This window comes from Numenius arquata, chromosome Z (assembly GCF_964106895.1).
Source record: "Numenius arquata chromosome Z, bNumArq3.hap1.1, whole genome shotgun sequence".
Lineage (NCBI taxonomy): Eukaryota > Metazoa > Chordata > Aves > Charadriiformes > Scolopacidae > Numenius > Numenius arquata.
In genome coordinates, this window is record NC_133616.1 from 46,034,205 (window position 1) to 46,044,029 (window position 9,825).

Below are 9,825 nucleotides of genomic sequence, written 5' to 3' on the forward strand. Positions count from 1 at the left end.
TGAGATCCAGCCAAAGCCCTCTGTTTAGCCAGGCCAGTCTTCTTCCCTGTCGGCTCATTTTATGGGACCTGGGGATGGCCTTCTCCTGTGCTTTTGAGAGTTCCTCCTTGAAGTATGACCAGCCTTCCTGGGCACCTATGCCCTTCAGTTCTGTCTCCCAAGGGACACTCTCAACTATGCTCCTAAACAGGCCAAAGCCTGCCTTTCGGAAGTCCAAGGTGGCAATTCTGATGGCTCCCTGTCTTGCTTCTGCAAGAATTGAAAACTCTATGATTTCATGATCACTCTGCCCAAGACGACCTTCAACCTTTACATCCCCCACAGGACCTTCTCTGTTAACAAGCAGCAGGTCCAGTAGGGCGCTTTCCCTGGTTGGCTCGCTCACCAGCTGTGTTAGGAAGTTGTCTTCCACACACTCTAGGAACCTCCGGGACTGTTCCCTCTCTGCTGTGTTATATTTCCAGCAGATATCTGGGAAGTTGAAGTCCCCCTTGAGAACATTTGCAGATCTCTTACCTGAGTAACTAATGAACTGCTGTGCTCACATTTTGTATTTTCCACTGACCTGCCAGTGTTAGCAAGGATTTCTCATCTAAGCACAGGCTCCCTCTGTGAGCCATGTTTTCCCTCCTGCATCCCAGCCTTTTTCTTGCTAAGACACAAGGTGAGCAGTAAAAATCCCTGTCTATAGTATATTATGGGAAACAAAACATGGTTGGGGCGTCCTGCCCCCATGGGCCATGAGACAACCCCATTTCAGCCCTCATGCTATCAACAGCATCTCCAAAACGGGAATACTTCCTGTTGACCCAGATGTTTTGGTTTGTCAGTCAGAGATTTTTATTGTTTCTAATGGAAATTCAATATTTTGTTGGTTAAAATTTAATTTTTCCTTCCAGAAAGCTTAGAGTAGAATTCCCCTGAGCTACCACCACTCTGCTCCCCCACCCTGTTAGTTTTAGACACTATTAAACCACCTTCTTTACTTCTAGGCTAGGAAGCTCATATATGTTTTTATCATGTTAGCATCTTAGTGTGCTTCAGAAAAATGTTTCCTTTCAGTATTAGTATTGTAGGGAGGCCTGGGCAGACTACATAAGGCAATGCATTTGGTAGCAGTGCTTAAAACCAGTTAGCTAAACTGTCCTTGATCATGACACCCTGGTTCATTCTCCTAAAATTGAGATAGCAGTTTTTCTCATGAATTGTCTGGGTTCTGTTCTGCCAGAAGATGAGAAAGGGCTGAAAATCCCACAAGAAAGGCCAGCAAGCTCCAGCCTGATGCTGGTCCAGCCCACCACAAGGAATGGCATGCAGCATCATGCTAGGTCCTGGTTCATGGACGCCTTTCCTGAGTAGACATGCATTACTCTGAGGTGTCCTGCTCTGCTTTACACTAATCAGCATCACAGACTGTCTCACCTGATCAGCTCCTGGAATATTTTGAAAAACTTATTCAAAACTCTATTTTAAGCAGTTTGTAGCACTAGCACAATAATAGCACTGTCACACTGTTTTATAAGGCTGTAGTTTGGTTCCCCCCTTGGCATGATCCAGGAGAACTTTAGTCTGGTAGTTTCTCCACTTGATGACTGCCTTACTGCTTTGTAAAACAGCACAACGGGACTATTACTACTGGAAGAAGGGACAGGCATCAGGAGATCCGATTGGTCAACACCTCTTTTACATTTAGCATATTTTTCTTCTTAGAAGTAACATATAAAACAAAATGTTTGCCACTGTAACACCTCATAATTTACTTTGTCCCCACAATGCAAAATCAATTTTAATATAGTTTGCTTAATTTATAACCAACCTACCAATACTATTATTCATTGTTTGTACAGTGCCATAACCAACGGGGATGCAGCCACCACGAGAAGCTGGGGGGTTGAGGTGGCCATGCTGTCCCACCACACTGAGTGGTGGCAAGTGGAAGGGCTGCAGCTCCCGGCTTCTTCCTGTGAACCCTTCCCAGCTGGAGAGGCACGGGACATTTCATAACACTGTCAGTGTTTTTCTAAGTACCCTCATGGCTCCTTCTAAAAAATTGGTTCACTTAGGTTTGCAAGGCTTCTGCGTGGTGGGGAAGTGCCACCTATCCCGGTTTGATGTTGTTGTGGTTTGGGCCAGACTGGCCACTGAGATGATGTCCTCAAACCAGGACAGACATATGAATATTTCAGGCAGAGAGGGGCAAAGCTGCACACCAACTGGTATTTGGCCATCATCACCAGTACAAACCCTGTGGCCCAGTGTACTGGTTTGAGCGACGGAGGACTAATTTCTCTACTAATGTCTGGGAAAAATGCACTTTTAGAAGACTCTAGTGTCTGAATTTGTGAAAATATTTACTTTTTAGCCCACTAGGTTATGTGGGTTTCAAGGTCTCAGTGGTTTTGAGTTAGCTGGGTGCAGGGATGAGGAAGAACAAGGCTGGCCTGTTGACCCAAGCTGGCCAAGAGGATTACTTCGTAACGTGAATGTCACAGAATCACAGAATCACAGAATTTTATGCAGTTGGAAGGTACCTCTGGAGATCATCTAGTCCAATACCCCTGCCAAAGCAGGTCCACCTAGAGCAGGTTGCACAGGAACATGTTCAGGTGGGTTTTGAATGTCTCCCGAGGTTGAGAATCCACCAACTCTCTGGGCAGCCTATTCCAGTGCTCTGCCACCCTCAAAGTAAAGAAGTTCCTCCTCATGTTTAGATGGAACTTCTTTCGTTCAAGTTTGTGCCTGTTACCTCTTGTCCTGTCACTGGGCATCACTGAAAAAAGACTGGCCCCATCCTCTTGACAGTATCCCTTTAAGTATTTATAGGTGTTGATCAGATCCCCCTTCAGTCTTCCCTTCTCCAGGCTAAAAAGACCCAAGTCCCTCAGTCTTTCCTCACAAGAGAGATGTTCTAGGCCCCTCATCTTTGTAGCCCTCTGCTGTACCCTCTCCAGCAGTTCCCTGTCCTTCTTGAACTGGGGAGCTCAGAACTGGACACAATACTCCAAATGTGGCCTCACCAGGGCAGAGTAGAGGGGGAGGATAACCTCCCTCGATCTGCTGGCCCACAGTCTTCTTGATGCACCCCAGGATGCCAGCCCACCACTTCTGCTGCAAGAGTGATTCCCTGCAGCCAGAAGCAACAACTGCAGCTAATTTCCACATAAACTTGAGTCGGATCCCTTTAGGGAGCAGCGTGCTAATATATTTCAAGCCGACTGGGACAAGCGTATCAGAAAAAAGCATGTGTGTGCATTCAGTCTTGAAAATACCCTGGTAGCTGTATATCTCTAATTTAAATCCTTCTCAAACCCCACCGGCAAGTTTTCCCGTTAAACCCTCTCCACTGAATGTCTCTTCATGGTGAACCTGCTGAAGACATGTAAGGTGTGATCAACGCAACAGGCCTGAGGAAGACAGTGAAGGGGCTCCACGCCATGCCCTGCCTCTGCGCATCAGCATACTGGGGGTTGCATCTCCTGCCATGGCCGTGCCCTGCCCGGCACACCAGCTGTGGAGCTGCCGAGGGGGAGGCCCGGGAGGCACAAAGGAGGACTCCAGGAGATGTTGTCAATGTCAATATTTTTCCAGGAAAATGGAACTTTTTTATTTAAATTGTGGAATCTGTTTCTCTGAGGGGAAGCATGGAAAAAATTACATAAGCTCACAGATCAAAATCTAACAAGTTTATTCAAATCCCAGATCCCTTTTTTTTTTAATTGAAGAAAACATTCTGTACTGAAAAGAGAGCCTAGTTCCTGCTTGGTAACGTTCCCAACGCGCTGCATGCGTCTTGGCTGTATCTCAGGGAGACACTTCAGAGTGCTGCTGACAGGATTTAAAGCTTACCAGTGGTGCTGAGCTGAGTTTAAAGCCGAAAGCCAGCAGCCATGGGAGCTATCTGTGTTTGCATACATAGTTAATCAGACATTGATCAGCACAACAAATCCCTGTGAATCACACTTTAATGGATCCCTCCTTGGTCCTACAAAGGCAACATGGTGTGGTGCAGTCCATGTAAGTGTGCAGGAAACTGGCTCCTATCTGAGAATGGGGAATGTCTCTGGTCATATCATCAGTACTTTAGATGAGTTTCTTCCTTTTATATATATGTGTTTGCGGCTCAGTTTTGGGGCCAGTCTTGTTTAATATCTTTATTGATGATCTGGATGAGGGGATTGAGTGCACCCTCAGTAAGTTTGCAGATGACACCAAGCTAGGTGGGAGTGTTGATCTGCTTGAGGGTCGAAAGGCTCTATAGAGGGATCTGGACAGGCTGGGTCAGTGGTCCAATGGGATATGGTTCAATAAGGCCAAGTGCTGGGTCCTGCATTTTGGTCACAACAACCCCAGGCAGCGCTACAGGCTTGGGGAAGAGTGGCTGGAAAGCTGCTCAGCAGAAAAGGACCTGGGGGTGTTGGTGGACAGCCGGCTGAACATGAGCCAGCAGTGTGCCCAGGTGGCCAAGAAGGCCAATGGCATCCTGGCCTGTATCAGGAATAGCGTGGCCAGCAGGAGTAGGGAAGTGATGGTGCCTCTGTACTCGGCACTGGTGAGGCCTCACCTTGAGTACTGTGTTCAGTTCTGGGCCCCTCACTACAGGAAGGACATTGAGCTGCTGGAGCATGTTTAGTTTGGAGAAGAGGAGGCTGAGGGGAGACCTCATTGCCCTCTACAACTACCTGAAAGGAGGTTGCAGAGAGGTGGGTGTTGGCCTCTTCTCCCAAGAGAATAATGACAGGACCAGAGGAAATGGTCTAAAGTTGCGGCAGGGGAGGTTTAGATTATTATTAATTATTTATATTATATATATTATATATATTATTATATTATATATTATATTATTATATTATATATATTATATATTTATTATAATAAATTAATTATTAGATTATTAGAAATAATTACTTTACTGAGAGAGTGGTCAGGCACTGGAACAGCCTGCCCAGGGAGGTGGTGGAGTTGCCATCCCTGGAGGTATTTAAGAAACGTGTAGACATGGCACTTCAGGGCATGCTCTAGTGCCTGAGATTTTTGATTTGTGTCTGCTCGTGGGTGGGTGTGGTGTGTGGTTGTGGGTATTTGTTTTGTGTGGTTTTTGTTTTTGTTGTTTATTTGGGTTTTTGTTGTTTTTTGTTTTTGTTTTTTGTGTTGTTGTTGGGTGGTTTTGTTTTTGTTTTTTGTGGTTGGACTTGATGATCTCAAAGTTCCCTTCCAACCAAGAAGATTCTGTGATTCTATGTTTGAGGGTGGAAACTTTTATTTATCAACCAGCCCTCCCCCCAGAAAAAGTTCCACATTAGTTTATTCACTGCTAATATTTTTTTCCCTCCTTCTTCTTTTCTTCAAAAATTTTCAGTTAAAACCACAACTGATCATTTTATTGGCCCAGTGTTTCTAGTCTGAGAGCTTGCACACCTGGAGGTTTTTACAGGAGTTTAGTTTTGGTCTAATTCCTATGTGATTTTGTCCCCCTCTCTTACCAAGAATCAGAATAGCTTACATTCCTGCACCATGCCTTTCCTCCCAAAGGATCCTAAAACCATTTACAAACTATAAAAGCTGCTTTTTCTGTAAACAGAAATCACTTCACCCATCAGCGAAGTGCAGCCACCTGGAGGGGAGGGGAAGACGGAGAACAGCAGCTGTTTAAAAGCACCCCGTATTGTTACATTTTAAGCTGGAAAGTGATAAGTACTGTATCCAGCTGGAATTTAAGACGGTAGTATAATTTTTCAAACTGTAACTTGACCAAGAGAACATCCCCAGCTCTTGCCCTAAGTGCAAAGACACATTTAATTTTAGCATGCAGTCAGGACAGCATCTTATGATTTATCAGAAAGAAAATCAGGACTTCTGTCAGGAAATTATCTGAAAGCTGACTCAGAACAGATACTAAGCTCTGTTAGAGCAAGTTGTGTACTGAAAGGTACAGTAAAATTAACACCAGTTATCATGTGAATCTTTCTCACCCATTTGAGGATGATGTGCCAAGGGAGAAACCTATATGCATTTTAAAACACACTGGCCAGAGTAAAGATTTTAAATTAGTATCCCACTGAAAACAACTTTCACAGAAGACATTAACAGCAACTGAAGTTGCAGTTTTATGATCATAACAGCAAGAATAATTACTGCTTATTTAGCACTCTTTATCCAGTGGTCTGTCAATGATCCCAAGGGACTACATAAGATACAGAAAAGGCTGTTACTCCAACCAATGGGATAAAAAGGCATCATTTCCCTTTTAATTAATAAAACCAGATTTTTTAAAGTCAGAAGAGACTGTTAAATCACCTATGCTGTCTCCAGGCTGTCACAGAGCAGGCAATTCCTGTGAGTCACTCCTTTGCTGGTCCTGGTACTTAGATGTGCTCTAGAAAGAGGCACTTCTCCCTTTGACAACAGGAAACAAAGGAGTGTCCACCACTTCCCTTAGAAATATTTTTCCACATTGTCCTAAAACAAAATGGTGTTAAAGCACTGCCATCCAGGGAAGAATGTAACAAACAGAAAGCAGGAGTGGAGAGCTGCAAAAGGACAGAGTGACCTGTGATCGCATACAGGCAGTGACTTGAGCGACTTGGGCCCAAAGGGAGTGACTTGAGCCCAAAATGGCAAAAATTATGAACTTGTGCTGTTCCCTCTGCATTTGCCCCAGAGGTATCCGAACTCCTCATAGAATCATAGAATCATTGAACGGTTAGAGTTGGAAGGGACCTTAAAGATCATCAAGTCCCAACTCCCCTGCCATGGGCAGGGGCACCTCCCACTAGAGCAGGTTGCTCAAAGCCCCATCTAGCCTGGTCTTGAACACTTCCAGGGATGGGGCATCCACAACTTCCCTGGGCAACCTGTTCCAGTGCTTCAACACCGTCACAGTAAAGAATTTCTTCCTAGTATCTAATCTAAATCTCCCCTCTTTCAGTTTAAAACCATTACCCCTTCTCTCCTGTAGTCCCCCTTTAGGTACTGGAAGACCATTATAAGGCCTCCCTGGAGCCTTCTCTTCGCCAGGATGAACAACCCCAATTCTGTCAGCCTGTCTTCATAGCGGGGGGTACTCCAGCCCTCTGATCATTTTCGTGGCCCTCCACTGGACCCATTCCAACAGGTCCATGTCTTTCCTGTGTTGAGGACTCCAAAGTTGGACACAGTACTCCAGATGAGGTCTCACGAGAGCAGAGCAGAGGGCTAGAATCACCTCCCGTGACTTGCTGGCTACAATTCTTTTGATGCAGCCCCGGTTGGCTTTCTGGGCTGCCAGCACACACTGCTGGCTCATGTCGAACGTCTCATCCACAAGCACTCCCAAGTCCTTCTCCTCAGGGTTGCTCTCCAGCCATTCTTCGCGCAACCTGTATTTGTGCCTGGGATTGCCATGTCCCAGGTGCAGGACCCTGCACTTGGTTGAACTTCATGAGGTTTGCACGAGCCCACCTCTCAAACCTGTCCAGGTCTGTCTGGATGGCATCCAGCATGTTGACTGCACCACACAGCTTGGTGTTGTCGGCAAACTTGCTGAGGGTGCACTCTATCCCACTGTCCATGTCTCCAACAAAGATGTTAAACAGCACTCAATGACATATTATTCCTGCATCCTGCCTCAAATCAAACCTGCATCCTCCTCCATACTTGTCTCTATTATTCATGTGAAATGCCAATGTTAATGCACTTTGACCAGGGTATTCATTGTTCTGAAGTGCTCTTGGCAGAGTATGAAGAAAATAACACATTTTTTAAAAAGATAGAAGAGGTTCTTGGGTATAATAGAAATAGGACAAATTTTTCCTGAATTTCTAAATATACCGCAAACTGTAGAAGTTAAAATAATTTTTAAAATAGGAAGTTCCCTATACAGCTCTTCTTTTTTCATTTCTTCCCCTCTGGCCAATGAGTACAATCTGGTTTCACTCATGCTGGTGAAATCCATGTTGAGGTCAGAGCAGCACCATCATAACAGAACATCTGTACTCAAATACCAAACAAACAAGTTTCCTGCAGCTTGATTCATCTTCTTCTTGATCTAGATTTTATGGCTCGGTTAACATCTTCTCTATAAATTTGTACCTTTGTTCAAAGGGAAATTAGATTTTCACACTGTAATGACTTCCTCAAAAAAAAAGCCTGCTAGATGGTAAAGTTAGAGTTAAGGTGGGTTGACTGTAGCAGTTGGTACATCTAATTTATTTTTGTTTATTAGCATTAATTGAAGATAACCTTTTTAATTCCATTTGCTTCCCACATGCTGTTTCCACGTTAGAAGGTCATTCACAAGGTGTAAGTCATAAACAGGTTCACTCCATGGAAAGACAGAGCATGTAATTTTTGAAAGGAGATCAACTGATATTTCAACCCTCAGCAATAAAAGTCCACAACAGGATGAAGATAACATCAGAGTCATTGAGGAAAAGAGTAACTGTACCTGAAAAATATATCATGATCAAACCTGTAAAGTATGTCTGCAGGAAATCATAGGAGGCCTTTATATTTTTATCAACTCTATCTTTTTCAAGTACTCAAGTGATATAAAAACAAGGGGAAGTGATTATAGAATTTCAGTTCCTTTATTTCTTTCAAGGCTGTGGGTCAAGTAGAAATATACCAAAAATAACACCAATCAAGTTTATTTTAGAAGTATAAATGCAACCAAAACCATTGGGGTTTTGGAGGCACATTATTTTAATTATGAAGTGAAGTTCCTTATCCAACAAATATTTACACACCATCTGATTTTGAGAGTATCACATGAAGTTCAACAAGCCTAGTAGGGTGTATAATTTGAAGCACTCCTGAGTATTTAAAGATATTTTTTGTCTCTACTTCAGCTTTGTTCAGCAAAACATATTTTGAATATATACATAGAAGCTGGTTATGCTTTGAGAAGCCTGCCTAAAAGTTGTGTTGATTTATATAATGGACAAAAAAGAATTTGTACCTTGGACATATGAGTGAAATGTGTATGTGAAGGTGTGCTCTAATATGAGGAGAATCACATGGATGGAGGAATAAAAGTCTTGTAATGACTTTATATGTTAGCCTGACATTTATGTGAACTAAGTAAACTATTTGGGCAGTTAGTGCCATATTATCAAAGCTGTGTTCTGAATGTATTTGAAAAATTACTTTTTGGCAACCATATAACCCAGATTAAATTACAGCATTAGCATTAATAATTCTGGCATAGATAAAGTATGGCAATGGCTAGAGTTTGAAAATGTGCATCCAAGTATTATAGCTTGAGGGTAAAAACAGAGCCAAAGAGAACTGTTTTCCTAGGAAGAGATCTCTGGCATCTGCCATTTATTTTTTTCTGCTAAATATGAAAGGAAGCTTGTGGATATGAGAAAGGGCTTTGACTTGGTTAGAAAGCTTGCTCAAAGAGTAATTTAACTTATACTTTGTGTAAGTAGTATTTATTGTGCAAGTATATAATATCTTCTGTAATAACTTTAATATGTCCATGTGATTGTTCAGTAGGATGTACCAAATGAAAGGGATATTTAACAGGTCTATTTTTATCACTGCTTTTACCTAACAATCCACCACATATGCATACCATGTGGAAGACATGGGGCCCAAATAGGCAGACTCTGAGTAGAAAGACTACAATATTTTAGGCAAAATTGGAGCTTGGATTCAGGAGTAGATTCAAGGTCAGTCTGAAATGACCTTTTCTGTTCTTGCAGGACTTCACATCTGCATGGCAGGCAGAAGGCATGAGAGAACTGTTCTTATAAGTTTTTAATACTGGAAACCTCTCTTGCTAACAGTTGTCCTTGTGATTGTCCACTACTTGTCCCCATAATTTAAGTAATAAAGTTATTT